General features: G+C 36.5%; 1 protein-coding gene across 4 annotated transcripts in view; it reads left to right on the forward strand.

Annotated features, from left to right (window-relative positions):
- Positions 1-19,715, forward strand: part of LOC105084198 (uncharacterized) — a 987,172-nt gene that overhangs the window by 428,815 nt on the left and 538,642 nt on the right. For all 4 annotated transcript variants that reach the window (XR_012500991.1, XR_012500992.1, XR_012500990.1 and 1 more), the window contains exon 12: positions 17,254-17,414. The gene's annotated coding sequence lies outside the window, so the exon portion shown is untranslated. The remainder of the gene's footprint in view (positions 1-17,253; positions 17,415-19,715) is intronic.

The raw sequence follows: 19,715 nt of genomic DNA on the forward strand, positions 1-19,715 counted from the left end.
TTTTTAAAAAATTATAGCCATCCTAATGGGAGTGTGGTGGGTAAATATATTTTTTTAAATGCCAGCTTCATATTATTACTTCATATTATTATTCTTTTTGAACTATGGCTTAAGGTCCCCACCGCTCACAATCCTAGGCAGTGATGAATCCTGGAGTAGTAGATAAATTCAGTATTAGGACTGGAGTGAGAGGCTTGTTCAACAATGGATATGTCTGTGGAGTGGAGGAGGCTAAAAAAATCTAAAGCATGGGGAAAATGAGGAAGGACTATGGTTATAGGAGGAGATAAATCAACTTCTCCTGGCCACAGTAACCATTATTAAAAAAAAAAAAAATTGGGGTTGTTGTAGGTCGTGACACTTTGAGCTTCAGCAAGGAGCATCTGAGTGGCCCACTCCTTGAGGTGGTGGTGTTGAGAAGTAGAGTTGAAATGAAGTTGAGATGATGGGGATAATAAAGATGTTACTTTGTGGTTTGCAGTGAAGCCTGGCTGGAGACACTCAAGGCAGCAAGCCTGCTCTCCTGAAGCCCACGCTTTCCAACCTTGGGCTTGAGAGGCACCCCTAGCCCCTACTTTCTCTGTGGTCAGGGACACCAAGCAGGTCCCCAGGAGGGTCAGTGTGAGTGGTGGTAGGAGACCTCCAGTGGTAGGGAGCAGCCACTAGACAAAGGGCGACCAGCCTTCATGCTGTGCTGGGCAAGTATGGGCTTGGAGACCTCATAGACTGAGTGTTTAAAGTGTGGTTGTACGGTAGATCTAAACCCAGGGAACGTGTGCAAGGTAGTTGTATATGTTAATACCCTCCATGTATGTCGATTCGCTGAGCAGCTCAGGTCTCAGGAGTGTTGCAGCTCGGAATGTGGTGGATCAGCGTTTCTTTTAATTTGCTGTGACCACTGTTCACGTCCAGACAGACAGCAGAGAGCAACAAGCACATTTATGTGCTGGGCAGAAACTCAAGTCCACGAAGGGCACTGCAGCGTGAAAAGAGAAGAGCGATTGCTTTTGAGATCTTAAAAAGTGGGGAAAAAGCCAGAGAGTGTGAGGTCTGGTAAGAAATGGATAAGAATATTTTAAATAATTGTCATTGATATCTCAGGTTACCGACTGGTCAGGAAGGTGAAGATCTGAGACACGTGGCTGGTTTTGCATCGTTGGAAGGGGGTTGATGACACGGCATGAGCAGTTTCAGTGCAGGAGTCGGGACAAGTCAGACTACTGTGAGTTGAGGAATAAAGAGGAGTAAGAATGCAGTGTCAGATAGCATGGAGAAAGTTTCCAGCAGAGTTTCCAGAGAGGAGGAGGAGGAGTGGAAAGAATACAAAAATCTAGTGATAGAACTTACGTGAAGGTGGAAAAGATCTAAATCTGCACTGTTCTCTATAGTCGTCTTTTGCCATTTGACATAAGACTAATGCCACTGAGGAACTGAGTTTTTAATTTTATTTAATTTTAATTAATTTAAGTAACTACTCGTGGCTAGGGACAACCACAGAAGACAGCAGAGAGCGTGGAATCTATAGAAAGAGAGATTTCATTGAAGGGTATTGATGGAGGTTTTTGTTTCTGTTGTTTTTAAATGATTTTCAAAATGATAAGCATTAAGCAGCAAAAAAGGAGCTTTTGAAGTTGAAGACCAGGAGCAGGTCTGGGAGAGATGTGGTGAGATTGGTGAGATCCGAAGGAGAGAAGGATGCTTTCAGAATACATGGGTCCGTGATTCTACAGGAAGAGTGAGGGAGAATCGTGGGTTTGGATACTGTTAGGTGTGTAGGCTGGTGGCAGGAAGTGGAGTTGGTTTCCAGCTGACAGATTCTGTTTTCTCTGCAGGATGGGAGTTGAGGTCGTCTGCTGTGAGGGAGGGGAAGTAAGAGGTTTCAAGAGTTGAGAAGATTTAAAACATCTTTGTGGAGAGGACAGGAAGCTGATGAGGGAAACATATGAAGTTTGTTAGCAATTCTTAATTTTCAGGTGGGGAGACTGAGTCATAGGGAGGTCATGTAAGTTGCTCAACATCTTTTAAGTCCAGGGGACAATGGAGCCTTGAATTTTTCTAATTCTATGGCCATGGTTCTCTTTTTTTTTTAAACTGAAGTGTAGTCAGTTTATAATGTGTCAATTTCTGGTGTACAGCATAATGTTTCAGTCATATGTATACATACATGTATTTGTTTTCAGATTCTTTTTCATTATAGGTTACCACAAGATATTAAATATAGTTCCATGTGCTATACAGAAGAAATTTATTTCTTATCTATTTTATATATAGTAGTTAATGTTTGCAAATCTCAAACTCCCAATTTATCCCTTCCCTCCCCTCCCCCTTCAGTAATCATAACTGTGTTTACTATGTCTGTGAGTTTGTTTCTGTTTTATAGATAAATTCATTAGTGTCTTCTTTTTTCTTTCTTTTCTTTTTTTAGATTCCACATATGAGTGATATCATTTGGTGTTTTTCTTTCTCTTTCTGGCTTACTTCACTTAGAATGATGATCTCCAGGTCCAACCATGTTGTTGCAAATGGCATTATTTTATTATTTTTATGGCTGAGTAGTATTCCATTATATAAATATACCACAACTTCTTTATCCAGTCATCTGCTGATAGACATTTAGGTTGTTTCCATGTCTTGGCTATTGTAAACAGTGCTGCTGTGAACATTGGGGTCCATGTGTCTTTTCGAATTAGAGTTCCCTCTGGATATATGTCCAGGAGTGGGATTGCTGGATCATGTGGTAAGTCTCTTTTTGAGGAAGGATTTTTTTTGAATCTCCATACTGTTTTTCATAGTGACTGCACCAAACTATATACGTACCAACAGTGTAGGAGGGTTCCCTTTCTCCACACCCTGTCCAGCATTTAGCGTTTGCGGACACCTTCACCGTTCTTAGCACTGCCAGTAAGCTAACTGGCCTTTGCCAACCTCCTAGCACCTTATCTGTGCCTCTTATGACACTTTTCACCTCCATCTTTTACATGTATAGTTATTCATGTAAAGGCTCTATTTCTCTCAGTAAATTCCAGGTGTGCAGGATCTATCATCTAATTCATCCTTGTATCCTGTGGTGCCCAGCCCACTCCATGCACACAAAGGAGGCTCAGGAAATATTTATTAAGCAGTGGACGGATGAGTAAAGAAAGGGAAGATGCATGAGGCAGAGGAAAAGCCCCTTTCTCATCCCTGGGTTCACCCTCGTCAGTCATATGCATGATTAACTCCATTTCTACTTGGCCTTTCTGGCTTAGACATAGCTGGAGCCTCTCCCTATTATAAGAATGGTTTGGAGAAGCATAATTTAAAATTGGGTGAAGTGATGCAGTGTGAAAAAGAAGGGCTGTTATTGTTGAGGTTTTTTTTTTTTTTTTTCTTTTTAAAAAGTGTTTTATTTTGTACTTTTTGGGAGTCCAGACATGGCTGGAAAGCTGACACTTGGGAGGTTCCCTTTTCCTCAATACGACTGACATCACAGAGTTCACTCCCTTATCTTTCATTCTCAAGGATGTAAACAAACATTGAGTTTGGGCAGAGCCCTGACCTTGTGGGTGACTAAGGCCCCCTGGAGTTAAAATCTAACCAAGATTTTCCCCCCGGGACTCAAATTCTATCATTTTGTGCTGTATTTACCAATTATGTTACACTTTATCTTAGCAAATATTTAATTTGTTGAGAGAAAACATGTCATGAATGCATTACTCATAAGTTTCCATATTTCCCAAAGATTCTGGCAAGTGGCAGAGATGGACCTTCAGGGATCCTGTTAATACAGCTGAAACAAAGCCAAGTGCCAACCTGAGTGGATTCAGAGGGGCAGAGATGGGTGTTGTGCAGAGGCTACAGAAATACACTGAATGATGGACATGATATGGCCTTTCCTTTTCAATGGTCGGCTTAGCTCTGAAGTCAGATGGTGTTTTGTTTTGTTTTTTTTTTTTTAAGAAATAGGCATCTCAGAATCAAGAAAATATAGCCTACTCACTGAAAATATGGGAAGCTCATCTTTTCTTTTCCAATTCCATTCTCCTCTGTCCAATTAAATATGCATGTAGCTGCCGAGGGATAAATCTAAGGATTGACTGAAATTTTGCATCACCTAATTTTTGTGCTAATGTAGAAGCTTATGAACTGAAACACCTCTGAGAGAATACAGTACCTCTTGTCGTTGATGGTTTTGAGACTACCGAAATGCATCGTATTTTAGAAAACCAAAATAGGCTGTTTAGAGAAGAGTTTTTTTTTTTTTTAATTGATAAGCACCCTTAAAACCTCGTTATTTGTACTGAGAGGTGAAATCTGACCATAGAAGCTGTTCTCTTGATTTCCCAAGTGACCTCATAAAGGGTTTGGGCTTTCTCTAATTTCAAAATCCAAAGAAAGTAAATTTTATCCAGATGTTGAACTTGGAGATTCGTGTTACATTACAAACAAAACTGAGTATTTGTTTTTGGAAAATCTTACTACTGTATATAATTGGAAGTAAAGGTTATATGTGTTTCTTCATTCTTGTCACAGCTTCTAGTTTTTTTACCCTCTGAATGCCACTTTCCCACTTCTGAGTCTCAGGCACTTCTAGGTTTGTCGACAATGCGCATGATTAAAATGGTATTTTCATATTTCAGTGTAGTTGGGGCTCCTTAAAGCAGAGGGTTGTAAGTGCAAAAAAAAAAAAAAAAGATATGCAGTTCCCTAATGGCTTATTACCATCACATTTGCAATTCAGATCAGCTCTAAATTGACTGAAATTTTTAAACACATAGCAGGCAGTTTAAACTAATGATTGTCTGGAGGTTCACATCTGACATGAACTAAGCTTCTGTTCAAAACAAATTGCAAATAATTCCTCCCTTAGAGTCAAAATGTCACTTTTAAAACTCCGTGTTATTGCTAGATTTTTGTCAGTTACATATAAAAAAATCTGCTTTTATAAGTGAGTGTTCTACCTTTGAAAGGACTGAGTGACACCATTTCCCTATTAAAACACACACACATATACACACTCAAGACCACCTATCTATCTATCTGTCTGTCTGTCTATCTATGTATCTATCTATCTATCTATGTGGCTCTACATCAGTTTCACTAGGAATCACCCCCCTTCTTCCCCCTCTTCCCCTTCAGAAATCCTAATTGTAAAGTAAAACACCCTTGGGGCAGTGGTAGGCCCGAGTTGCTTAGCAACCCTCAGCAGGTAGCTCAGATTCAGCTGCAGGTCCTGATTCCTTCCTAAGAACCTTATTACTGTTTGTGTTAATCTTTAACCAGGCTTTTAAACCACAGTCTTTCTCTCAGGTCCCTCGTTGTGAGATTGCAGAGGCCTCCTGAAATGTTGTCCCAGAGGTAATGGTATTAAGGGTGGCTATTGAATGTTTGAAGAGCGATAAGCACTGAAAGGGATTAGAATTGCATGTTCCAACTAACCTTATTTTACATTCTTAAAAAATACCGGGAAAATTGCACCCTAATAGGAACAATGGTTGGTGTTGACACACAGCGCTGAACCTGCTTTCTCTCCCAGCTTGTAAATATGATGAGGCCACCTCACGATAATTGTTCTTTTTAAAAGGCCCACATTCTCCTACAAAGACCACGTAACAGAATTCATTTAGAATGTGTCGATAGCCTTAGACTGAGTCCCAGGTCTCTTGATTTAATTACAGCAGAGCTAGGTATGGATGAGTTGACATAGAGACAGATTTAATAAAGGGTTGAGAGAATCTCCCTCTTTAGAGAAATGTTTCTGCCTCCATCAGGGGAGGAGGGTCTTGACAATCTGAAAACTCTGTGGTTGGACTTAAATTTGCCCAATTCTTCAAGGATATATCAGTGTCCTGTGATGAGAAAGGCACAGATACTTTTAAAATTGTGGAGATTTCTTTTCTTCCTTTTCTCTGTGGTGAGGTTTGGATAAATTTCAGAGACCACCCACAACTGTTATTAGCCAATAGGAGTAAGCTCATAAAATATTTAAAAATATGGTTCTTTCTGCATTCCCATTACACAACACAAGGCAGAGTGTCGACGACACAGCTTCTCTGAGGTCCTTTCACTCCTCCTCAGTAGATTAAAAAAATCATCACAGATGATTCACTCCCAGGACCTTGATTCTGTGTCATTTAAAAGGAATTCAGGCCTTTTTCCAACATAACATTTGGCTACAGACCTGGTCCTATTATGCAACATAATATGTGCTTAATAATACTGATTAACTGACTTGGAAATTGGAGAAAGGTCAGAGCAAATGTTGGAGATAACATTTTCGTATTTTCCAGACCTTACTGAAGTTCATCTCTATCGATACGATCTTCAAATTTTGGATTGAACACACACACACGCAAACAAGACATTAGTCCCCTGATTTTCTGAATTCCATTGCTATTCTCCTTTTGTTTGAGGATATTTTAAAAACGTTTTGATCTTAAGTGAAAAACAAAAAGTATAGCATCCTCCAAAAGATTGACAGTAAATAGGGTCCACTATCTGTTAAGATATGTGTGGACCAGTTCATTTTTATTCCTCTGATCACACCAGACATCTAACACAAGAAAAATACCTTCTAATTCTGATGGAGAAACTGAGACAGGGAGCTGGTTACCCAGTTTTCAGACTGCCACGTATGGGTGTCCTGAAAATCCCATGATACCAGGTAAGTGTCCCCCAGTGTAAGGTGGCACTTAAGCTGCCACTGAGATTAGTTCTGCGTTTAGAAGACCAGCTCACTGTCTTTCCTTGGCCATACCATTTAAAAATAATAACCCTTCTCTCTAATTTTGATTTGTATCCTATTTAAACTCCAACCTCTGTCTTTTATGTTTCTCTTGCTCTAAGATAAATTATTTTGTTACATGATGATTGCCCAAGTGGGTCAATTAAATTCTGGATACAGCTGGTGTTGATTACGATTCTGCTAATGAAAATATCTTTGTGAAATCTTCAAGGCAACTTATAAAAATAAGCTATTTGATGAACCTAGGAGAAAATGTAAAAAAAAAAAAAAACTATCCATAAACATGTTGATGGATTCCACCCTATCAATCAAAACTTGGTTCGTCAAATAATAATTTGTCAAACGCCAGTAGAAGAGAATACCAGTTTGAAAGAGCGCAATTTGAAACAATGTGCTTGTGTCTAGGTTATAGAGCCGTTTCGTGGGGTTGAGTTTGAACTTTGTCTCTGCAGGTAGTGGGAACAGCGTCTCCACACCTCCAATCAGCAAGAGCCATGTTCCTGGTATCCCCCTGTGCTGTCTGTGTCTACTCAGAGCAGAGAGCTTTGTGGACCTCACACCCTCTCCATTTTTTTTGCCCGAGACCTGTAGCCTCAAAACCATCAATCCACATGACAGAACTGCAACCCCAGCCCTAAGGCTTATGTTGTTGAGGTGCCCATTGTAGGCTCTGTGGCTTCCATTGTGATTCATTATTTAGATACAAACACACATTTTTAATTTTTCTAGAGCCCCAAATTTCCTTCATTTTGGCTTTTTAATCACATTTTATTCCTTATTACTATAGTTTATGTTAAGTGGTGAAGATTCTTAGATTTGTTTAGGCTCGGGTTTTTGAACCTTGGCACTATTTCTATTTGGGCATTACTGATATTTTAAGTCCAGTAATTCTTGAGGGTGAGGGCTGTCCTGTGCACTGTAGAATGTTTAGCAGCATTCCTGGCCACTACCCACTTATGCCATTAGCACTTGCCCTCAGTTGTGATAGCCAAAAATGTCTCCAGGCATTGCCATATGTCCCCCGGAGGCACAAAACTGCCTCCAGTCAAGAACTACTAATTTACTCCCTTGCTCAGTGTATAGAATTTGTCAGTGCATCAGCATCACCTGCAAGCTTGTTAAAGATGCAGAAACTCAAACCCACTCCAAACCCACTGAATGGAAATCTGTGTTTTAACCAGATCCCTACGTGCCTTCATATGGACATGAATGTGTGGGAAGTGCTGCTTTAGTCCATCATCTTGAACAGAAGTCTGGACTTAATTTATCTCTTAGGCTAAGACAGCATGATCCCCAGGTCTGAAATGTAATTCTAGCGGGATACTCAGGCTGCAAATTGTTGTATATATTGACAGATATCTTTAGAGCAAGATTAATTGAAAAATTTAAGACAAAATAAAAGGCACTGACTAATCTGAAAATCTTTTTTTCTCCCAATATTTATCGTAATGTTTTCCATTTTGGCCCACTTCATACCGTATGAATGGAAATTAATGATACTTAGGAAATATTTTTGTTATCTCCCGAGCTAATCCATCAATAACACTAACAATAAATACTAGAGTTCGTCAGATGTTTATGATCTACTAAGTGTGTGATAAGGTACCTTAATCCTCACAATAACTCTTTGGGGTATTAACCCCATTTGACAGATGAAGAAACTGAGACTCAGAAAAATTAAATACCTTTGTCCTCATCACACATTTCTGCAAAGTGAGAAACCCAGCACCCAGGCCCATGTTCTTTCCATCCTATTACTCTGAGAAAAAATAACAATGAACATTTTCTCCAGCTAGTTATGCCTAAAAACATCCATTCAGATTCTCAGCCCCAGGAGTAAGCAAGGGGAGAGAATCATTATTTTTCTTTAAAGCCCTCTTTGGCTCTGCCTTCTTTGGCAGTCATCTCATTATGTCTTGAGAATGTCTGAGTGTCGCCAGCAGCTTGAGGTGAAGGACCAGACTCACCCATCTCCATCCCTTTGCCCTGACAGAATTAACATTCAGCAGCGACAAAGCCGCGCGGTCCATCGTAAGAAGCATTCTTGGAAAGGATGATTTTGTCTCTTGTTTTTGAGATTTGCCCACTGATTGCTAGGAATATGTACCTTGGACTGATTAGCTAGCCCAAGGGTTTGATGAGTAGACAGAAAGAAAACTAAATGTGGCATTTACCTGATTTAATTGGAAACTAATACCTCTGGAATTTTTTATTTTTACTTCATTAGAGAAACCCTCCGCTTTTGCTTCTGATCCTTTCTTTGGCTGAACCTCTCCTGCTGTATCACCAACCTGTTTTTTAATTCAACCCATATTCCATCAGAGGTATTCCCAGCTTCCTTTTATCACCATGGTGACACCATGTGCTTATGCCTTTATTAAAAATTTATCTTAAATAGATCTTCTAGGAACCAGTCTTTTAGGCAATGACAGTTTTTCAGTTTCAAATCCACCATAATGTCCAGATACTGGGAATTTGTGTGCAAATATTATTCCACTATTACTATAAAGGGAAATAAAGCAAAGTGTTTAAAATTAGATAGCTGCTATTCCTGTTAGCTGCCTATGCATGGAAAAAGACATTTTATATGCATTCCATTCTTACTTTCCAAGTGTACTTGGCACACGGTCTTTTTAAAGAAGAACTTTTATGTAAGCTTGAATTAGGTTATATGATCACTTATCACTGGTAATTTTTTAACTTTTAAGCTTAATGTTGCCTTTCCAGGAACATGTCCTATGAGAAAAAAATTGGAAATGCTAACGGAGATTAACATGCATATAATTCGCCTCACATTATTTATAATAAAAAGCTTAAAAACTACATGTATGTTCAGCAATGGGGGAAGAAATAAATAACAGTGTAGCAATTTATACGATTGCTATTGTATGATATATGTTGCATAGTATATAGTATAGTATAATTGCTATAATATAAATTGTTCAAGTATAGTAATGACTGAATATTATGTATTCCTTAAGAATGATACTGCAAATAATTTTAGTAATGGAAAGAATTATGTTAATTGAAAATATAGTAAATTTACATGATATGATTTCTATCTTTATAGCTATGTCTATAGCTCTTTAGTTAATTAAATTTCTATGATTATATGTGTATAGATTTATAAAATTGAAAAAATTGCAAATATTAATAGTGGTATACTGTGAATAGTTTAGTGATGGGCAAAGGATTATAATATATTAACTGAGAATACACTGCTTACATATGATACGACTTTTTTATCTTTATAGCTTTGTCTATATATCTTTAGTTAATTAAATGTCTTTAGTTATATGTGTATCTGTCTATTATTAAAATTGAAAAAATACCGAATATTGATAGTGGCTATACCTGGTTGGTGAGTTTATGGTTGATTTTAACTTTTTGAAGCTTTTCTCTGTTTTCTATGGGTTTTTTTAGTGAACATAAAATGCTTTTGAAATCAGAAAGAAAAAATGAATATTTAAATATAAAATTAAACTAATTTAATTCTGCCTGGATTGTAGTAATGTGATTAAGAGGTCCCTGGGACTTTGCGTATTTTTCTTGTATTTAAAGAGTCTATTGTTAGGGCAACTACTCTTAACCTGGTACTTTTGTTTTAAAAGAGGATTTCAAAACACTTATTCCAGATGAAGGACAGAGACTATTGTCTATACCACAGATAATGAAAAATGAGTTACAAGGAGATAGGAACAAAATCAAGGGACATTGTCCCGAGTGTGTATAAATTAAATAGCTAATTTTTCAAAAGGTCAAATCTGTAGTCTGCAGATGGGTTTGACAAAAGAAAAGATTGCAGGGATATTTTTCATTATAGTTAAACAAAAATGTATTTAAAGCAAAATGTAAGAAGATGCGTTTATATAAGGATGTGATTAATAGGTATTTTCAGGGGAAATACTCAAAGGATGGTGCTAGGATGCTAAGAAAAAGGCATAGGATTTGGTCACAGGAAGCCTGGGATTCTAGTTTTGACTTCCATTTCCAAGACTTGGGTAAATCGTTGAATTGTCTTTTGGCCTCAGTATCTTCACTTTATAGTATAAGGGGTCTGATTAGAAACTATCTAAAATCCCTTACAGCTGAGAGTCTGGTTTATTCTATTGTTTAACGTGTCCCTGTAGCACAGATCAAATTATGAGTGTTCACATTTCTGAAACTTAGGTCAAGGTCTTGGCTGATTCTCAACAAGAACAACCGTGTGGGCATCTCTGGTGATGATAGGAATTCTTCGGTGCCCAGTCAGCTCTGTTTTTCTCTCCAAGTAAATGAAGCCAAGCAATATGGAAAGTAGGCCTAGACACACAAAATCTCTTCTTGATTTCCACCAAACAGTGCTTTTTGGTTTGGAACACTATTTCCACATGTGTTAGTATTTCATCTTTCACGAAGTGCTTAGTGTAAATTTGTTACGAGAACTAGCAAATGGTGATAATAGCTCTTTTGTTTTATGAATGTAAATATCTGTTAAATATATCTAATATGCACTTGTATACAAGAATGTGCATATTAAAAAGATAAGTAATCAGTAAGTGTAGATAACTGTATTTGTTTTCAAATCAGTTTTACTCAAGTATAATTGATATGCAACAAACTGTACATATTTTAAATACACAGTTTGCTGTTTTGATATAATATATACACATAAGTCCTCACCAAAACCAAATTAATACCCAAAACATCACCCCCAAAAAAGTTTCCTTGTTTCCCTTTGTGATTTCTCTGCAAACTCATATGTGGTATCAAGTATGGATAAAAGTTTTTTCTTTCTTTCTTTTTTTTTTTTTTTTTCACATTGTGGATATCCAATTTTTCCAGCACCATTTGTTGAAAAACTGCCCTTTCTTCCCCTTGCAACTTTATTAAAAATCAGTTGCACACATATGTGTGGGTTTATTTTTGAAACAACTATTCTGTTTCATTGGTGTAGTTCTCTGCCAATAAAACACATTTCTCTGCTTAGTTGCTACAGTTTTATAATATGTCTTGAATTTAGATAATATAAATCCTCCAAATTAGTTTTTATTTTTTCCAAAGTATTTTTGGTTATTTTAGTTCTTTTGCATTTTCATATGAATTTTAGAATTAGCTTGTCAGTTTCTCTGAGAAATCGAGATTTTTATTGGGACTGCATTGAATCTCTCACTCACTTTGGGAAGAATTGATATCTTAATCAAATTGACTTTTCAAATCCATGAGCACAGTACATCTCCCCATTTATTTAGGTTTTATTTCTCTCTGCCAAGTTCTGTAGTTTTCAGTGTATAGGCCATGCATGTCTTTTGTCAAATTTATACTTAAATGTTTCATATTTTGACATTTATAAATGGAATTACTTCTGTCGATTTCCATTTCTGATTATTTATTACTAGTCTGTAAAAACACCATTGATTTTTCAGTATTAATCTTGGATTTCATGATCTTATTAAACTCAATTTTTGGTTCTAGTAAATTTTTTGGGTAGATTTCATAGGATTTTCTACGTGGATGATTATCACTTGTGAATACTGATAGTTCAACTTCTTTGTTTCCAATCTGAATGGCTTTTATTTCTTTTTTCTTATCTTATTACAGTGGATAAACCATCAATAAAATAATGAGTAGACGTGGTGAAATCAGACATTTCCTTCTTCCAGACTTTAGGGGAAAAGCACTCAGTATTCCTCTATTAAATATGATGTTAGTTGTGCATTTTTTTATAGCTGTCCATTATCATGTTGAAAAAGTTTCCTTCTAATCCTACTTTCCTGAGATGGCTTTGGATTTTGCCAGAATTTTTTGTCATATATTAAAACTGTGTGTATAGTGTTTTAATCAGTTAATATGGTGAATTCCATTGATTTTTTTCCATTTTTCAGTTTTATTAGGTAAAATTGATACAATTTGACTGCACACATGCAATATATTGCATGTAAACACGTATGTACAATATATTGCACATATTTTAAAATTTACATATATGTACTGTTTATTGTTTCTAAGAACGGTTTAGAGCTTTAGCTTCTTAAACTTACATAGTTATCAAAGGAATAAAGCCAACCACAAAATAAGAGTCAACAGAATGCAGTAGTCCAGTCATAAAGGACAGTCAAATGTGCTTAACATATATTCAAGAGATCAATCATCTAAGTTATAAATAGTAAGTAGTTCTTTTGTTTCCAGTTTTTTTTAATATTCCACATATAAGTGATATCAAATGGCATTTTTCTTTCTCTTTCTGACTTGCTTCACTTAGAATGACAATCTCCAGGTTGCTACAAATGCCATTGATTACTTTTTAATATTAAACCAGACTGATATTCCTGGGATAAACACTACTTGGTTATAATGAATTATCTTTTTAGAATTATTTATTGTTGGATTTGATTTGCTAAAATGTTAAAAAAAATTTTTTTTGTATTTGTGTTCATGAGGAATGCTGGTCTGTAGTTATCTTTGTCTAATTTTGGATTTAGAGCAATGCTATAATAATTATCATAGAATGAGTTGGTAAGTGCTACTACGTTCTCTTCAAATTTCTAGAAGAATTTGTGTTGAATTTATTTCTTCCTTCAGTATTTGTTAAAATTGACCAGTAAGTGACAGGTGGTAACTAGACTTAGCATCATGATCATTTCATAATGGTGAAAATATCAAATATCAAAAATATATATTATGTTGTATACTGGAAATTAATATAATAATGTTATGTCAATTATAATTAATACAAAAGGATTGACCAATAAAGGCATTTGTACATGGAGTGTTCTTTGTGGGAAGACTGTAAATTACACATTGGATTTCCTAATAGATACAATGCTATACAGATGATCTGTTTCCTCTTGAGTGAGCTTGAGTAGTTTATGTCTTCTTAGGAATTCGTCCTTTTCATCTAGTTGTCATATTTATAGGCATAAAGTTTACAATATTCCTTTATTAGCTATTCCAGTTATCAATTTATTGCCTCTCAGCTCCAAATCCACTCTTCTTTATCTGCTCTGTAGTAAGGGAGCCTTAAACATTTCTCTTTTGCAGCAAGCATGATAGTAAGGTTTGTTAATAGAAGGCAGTAGAGGACATTATAGAGGAGAGACTTGTCTTTCTCCTTTCTGTTGGGAGTCAGTGTTCTATGTGTATGTTCACATGTTTGCTCAGGGCTTTGAGCAGAGAACATTGGCACCTGGGTTAAAGGATGATTGACTGGAACCATAAAGATAGAGACATCTGGAGAGATACACAGGTTTATCTCCCCAGAGCTATTTGTTTACATTTGTTTATATTCCAGGGTGGTGATTTAGAGGGGAGAAGATGGACTCCCCAGAGAGGATTTGTTTATATTCTGGAGCAAAGGTCTCTCTAAAGAGGAAGCTGGCAGGTGTGCCAGCAGCCCTGTGTAAGCTTTGAGTTTCATCATTTTGGAGTTCCTTTCCTGTGGTGCAAAGCTGATTTTTATGCATAAGGTACATGTGTCTTACCACATCACAGCACATTTTCATCTGGAACAATTTCCACATGGGGAAATCGTGATGTGATGTGGAAATAGAGCATGTGATGTTCCACTGCATCACCCTGTGGGAAAACTGAATCATGAGGAATGGACACAGACGGCTCTGTATGTAAAAGTACTGTTCCCTGAACAAGAGGTTTACACACACACACACACACACACACACACACACACACACACACACACACACACACACGTTAGCTTTTACAAATTGCATAACATTTCAGATCTTCCAAAGTTTCAGACTTGAAAGTCCCAGTTTGCCACTGTCTCACCACTTCTTTGCTCCTGCTGAGTGGCTGTCAGCAGTGTACTGCCCCAGCACATCCAGAGCGCTCGACTCCTTAGGAAGCTCACAGCCCTGGCCATGGTGCTTGCTCACTGGGGCCCTGCTGACGTGGACACTATATGCTCCAGGTGTTGCTCTGCCCTTTTGGTCAGTAGGCTCCCAGCACTCCAACCTCCTCTGCACAGTGTCCCACCAGCCTTGACCCATCTGTACCCCATAGGCTTGTTTCTCACAGTCCTCCTGATGATGACATTCATACCCCTGGCTGCTGTCCCTCTACCTCAGCTCCTTTTGTGCCCTCATTCATCAATATTGTTTCACCTGAAACTGGAAGAGGTTTTTAATTTACTTTTTTTTTCCCTACTTGCTCAACATCTGTGGACCAGCTCAGGCTTAGGCAATTCAGCAAAACATCTCTGCCATTTGGTGACCTACAAGTTCACCTTTTCCAGGAAGGTCTTAATTGAGCTTTGGGGAGGGGACCCCCTTCCGAGTTTGTTCCTCCTTGAGTAATGTCTCTCAAATTTATGTTATTCTGTAGAGTTTTCTTTATATTTTCATCGTTACCTTTCATTAAAGTTCATTATTCTTTTCTATAGTTAATGCGAACTTTATTTATAAAGGACTCTTAAATTAGTTGTATCATGCCTTGTGTTTGTACCGAGTACAGTGACCCTTCAGAGCTACGGGACAAGGGCTCAGTAACTCAATAGTTAATTATTCTTTTTATCAAATCTTCTCTGTTCAAATCACTGTGTGTTTTCTGTCGCCTGATGAGAGTCTATCTGATATGTTACTTACGAAAACAAATTTGCACTCAGCGTACAATAAACTGCACATCTATAAAGTGTGCAGTTTGTAATGTTCGACATATGAGTACACCCGTACTATACAATCAAGATATGAATGTATCCGTTACCCCCAAATGTTTTTTCATTTCAAGTGGTATTGTGGGTACATCGGGATCAGTTTATGGGATTCATAGTCACTTTCATGTGGAGTTAAATCACTGCTGGTCATTCTGGTTTAGGAATGGCTTCTGGAACTACTTCTGTTGACTCCTACTCTCACTAGCATCTATATAGGGAGGATCAGGGCCATATGAACGTGTCCTGTGGTGCTGAGCATGGACCTGTGTGGCTAATGGAGGAAAAATAAGATGTATAATATATAAACATATGGATCCAAGAACTTGTTTGCAGAAGATTGTTCTAAATTCTGCACTCATCTTAACAAAGTCTTGATAGAGCTTGATAGAGATTTTCGTAAGTTATCAACAGAACTTTTAATTACATTACTAGTAATGCATCAAGAAGCTAAAAACTTTAAAAAAATATATCAATAATAAAAAAATTTAATTAACCATGCTCAAGAAGAGACTAAATTAGCTACCATCTTTGCAAAAGAGGCAATCAAAGAGACTGAAGCCAAAAACCATGAACACAACTTATTGTAGAGGTGAGCCTGTCAGGTTATTAATAGGAATGTTTATTTTCCTTTGATTGTTTGTGGTATTTATCAGCTTTTATATGTTGAAATCTGTTATGATTTATTTTTCATTCCAAGTATTTACACTTAATTTTGAACTCATAATTTTGGTTTTTTTCTTATAATGTGTCCCCTAAGATGCTTTGAGCCCCACAACCTGGGTCTGCCCCTATCTCTAGGCATCGTTTTACTTGCATGTGTGAAAATCTGCATGGAGCATAGACTCCCAAGAGGAAGTAGGAAGACGAGTTCCTCCTCCCCTCCCGCGCCTTCCGTTGACGAAGCTTATTGCTGTGCTTGCTGCCAGGAAGTGTTTAAACTCCCGTTATCAGAAAGCCGGTAACGAAAAGCAGACTGGGGCTGAAAGGCCATAAATTGCCCAATATATGGAATTTTTTTATGATGACAGAGACCATGTGAGGGTCTTGAAAATGCTGAACATGGTGATGATCATGACAATGGCAATAATGGATGGTGATGACAGTGATGATTGGTGGCTGTTTTATGTTTAGAGACCAAGTTAAATGCATTAACTACCTTTGCAGATTTGAATGACACATCAAAGTTTTCTTCTTTATCTCTTATCAAAATTGTACCTATTACAGTTTAAACTTACTCCGTTTTGATATACTCTTAACTACACAGTGAGCGCCTCTGGTCGGTATTTATCCTGTATTTCTACATGTGATCAGTGTCTGTGATGACTGTTTTATGACTCCAAAATCAGAGCACACAGCTTTTCCCTGGGTGACACATTTATGGCATTATACAGCATGATATTTAAAGCCTTATACAAATGTCCAGTTAGTTTGTATTTATTTATATACTTAAATCATCGCCTTTATTATAAAAATACATGAAAACTGAAATTATTTTGAGTAAACATTTCACATATATATTAAAGTACATGAAAATTGTAGTGGAAAATTAGGGACAATGTTATTTAGAGTATTATTTGTCTAGTCTTCAATTGTAATGTTTTCAGGTGTGTTTTTTCATTTAAAAGTTAGCATCAAAATTGGTGGCTTCAGGCCTATTTTAGGTTCAAAGCAAAGGTTAGAAATGCTCTTGTGTAACATGCCTTAAGAATTATTCAGCAGAGCATAAGACAATTCATAACTATGCTTTTATCATCTTTTATTTATCTGACAAACGTCTTTTTCAGATGTCTATATTTTGCTTTTATTCTTCATATATATCTTGTTAGTTTGAATTGATCCCTTTCCTTTTTTTCTCTCTTTGTCATTTTTTTTTTCACAGTCAGGTTGCTCAATCCCAAGACAAAGAGCTCTTGGATAATGGAATAGAAAAAGGGTTAAAGAATGGTTTAGAACTAATTCTAGAAAGAACAATTCGATTCCTACTTGGAGAAGGACACAGAGACTGAATCAGATGGGGCTGTGGAGCCTGGGGAGGAAATTGTGAGTACTCACTCTTGATTGAGTATCATTATCCTCCTGTGGTCGAGGAAGATGATTGTTATAATTAGCAACAAATGTCATGGGCAACTATAATTTACCTTTCCCTGTAACAACTGATAGTTTACCTTTTTCAGTGCCTTCTTCTATCTACCCACCTTGTCAATCTCCCTGCCCCTCCATCACAATCAAGTATAGAGTAAAATGTATTTGTCTTACAGTGTTGTATCTCAGTGTATTCTGACAGCAATGATGTGACTATGAATTTTTTAAAAAGTCATTAAATAGTCACTAATCCAAATTTCACAATCTTTTAAAATTAAAGTCCCTACTAGGAGAAATTAGAAACCACAGGGTTACATATTAGGCATGCACGAGAGATCCTTTGAGATATTTTAGGACCATTTCTTATTAATCTTACTTGTAAGTATAGTATTAATGGATGCTGTTTATTTTGTTGTGCCATTCCTGTAAGGACAATTTTAATATTCTTAGGATTTTATTTATAATGTATTTTTTCAGTTCCTCTTGAATTTATTGTCGTAATTCAATAGAAGTACGTGTAACTCAAGTTGAATTTTAACAATAGATTGCAAAGCACAGTGTTTTATAAAGCATCATATAACTAATTGTGAAGAATATTTAACTAACATTTACCTGTGCTAGGTATTTACTATATGATAGAGATGTTGAATTGCCTTTATATGAAAGTAGTTCAAGTGCTCTTTTTAGGAAATACCCCACTATTTTGGGATTTGTACTAAATCTAGATGAAGAGGTCCCATTGCAGATTTTAAATAACAGAATATTATATTGAGAGTAGTAATTAAATGAAAAAAATCAGTGTAATAAATAAGTGATAAATCTAGGGCAAAGATGAGTGTTCCCCAGACTGAGGACAGATGTGAATAATATCTCATAATGATGTTTTTTCGTATCATATGTGTAGCTGCTGCTCTAACGTTTCTGCTTCTCTTACTGCCACACTTGTAGGATGAATGGTCAACATCTCATGTCTACGTGTTTACTCTATATCCTTATGATCTGAATTAATTCTGTATCTTTGCTTGAGACTGTTACAGAGTACCGTTAATACATTCTTTTAACCATATCTGACGGCCTTGGCTCAGTGTTCATTCTCCATAACATCTCTGCAAATTTTAATATTTTGAACCATGCATTGTTGAAACAATTGTCTTTTGAGGCATTGATTCTGGGCTGTCTTCTGTCATCTGGACTGCTCCTTATTTCACTGTTTTTTTTGTCCTCTCTTCTGAATGTGTATGTTCTGTAATGCTCGTTTCTAGAACATCTGTTCTTTTCCTCCTCCTTTGGGGAATATCTGATTTCTCAACTGTCATTTCTCTGTGGACAAGACTATGATAACTAATAGTTTTCCACCTCTAGACTTATTGTCTTGAATATCCTAGAGTGAAGGAAAATGAGAGAGAATTAACATAATTAAGGAATTTTTTTTTTTTTTTTGCTGTTGATCATAAAACTGTCTAGTTAGAGTGTTGGAACTATGGAAATAATTGGAAAGATGAAGATTCTGTTAGTCAAAACAAAACTGGTGTTTGTTTTTATTTTTGCTCTAATTTGAAAGACAATTTTTTTTTCTTTAAAATGTATTTTAATTTTTCATTCTTCACTTAACTTTTGAGGTGGTTCTTGTGTTGTTGCATAACTTTTGGCTAAAGGTTAATGAAAGATGTACTATATCTGATAATTTTCAAGTAATTATTTCAGGTACTAAGCAAAGGTACATAGTTTTTGAGACAATGGGAAAACTCGATTATTGTTTATACTCAAATTTATATTAATAGCATCAGGGCAAGTCCATTATTTTAAAACACTTGCTGATTTTACTGGCAGTGACTACGGTACAATATAATAATAATTTTTATTTATAAAGGGCTTTTAAGCTATATACTCAGAGTGCCTAGATCTCAAATGACACTCAAGGTTGTCTCTTCCTTTTGTATTTTCACTTTCTGAGGCCTGATGAATGTATTTGCGTAGGGTTCATTCTTCTGATTTCTGGGGTCACAAAGGCCAAATTTATTGCATGTGTTTAGATTATTATAGGACTACCCAGTAAAGTCTTGATTTTTTAAAAAACCATATTATTCTTGTATAAGGTTAGTATTTAAAACAGAAAAACAAAACTTCTGTGAGAAAGTCCTAAACTAGGGCACAAATTAGATTTTTGTTTACTAAATAAAATATGACTATAGGACCGTGAGCCTAATTTTTCTATGACTGTGGGATTTGTCTCATCTTAAAATCACACGCCGACTATTC

This window comes from Camelus bactrianus, chromosome 20 (assembly GCF_048773025.1).
Source record: "Camelus bactrianus isolate YW-2024 breed Bactrian camel chromosome 20, ASM4877302v1, whole genome shotgun sequence".
Lineage (NCBI taxonomy): Eukaryota > Metazoa > Chordata > Mammalia > Artiodactyla > Camelidae > Camelus > Camelus bactrianus.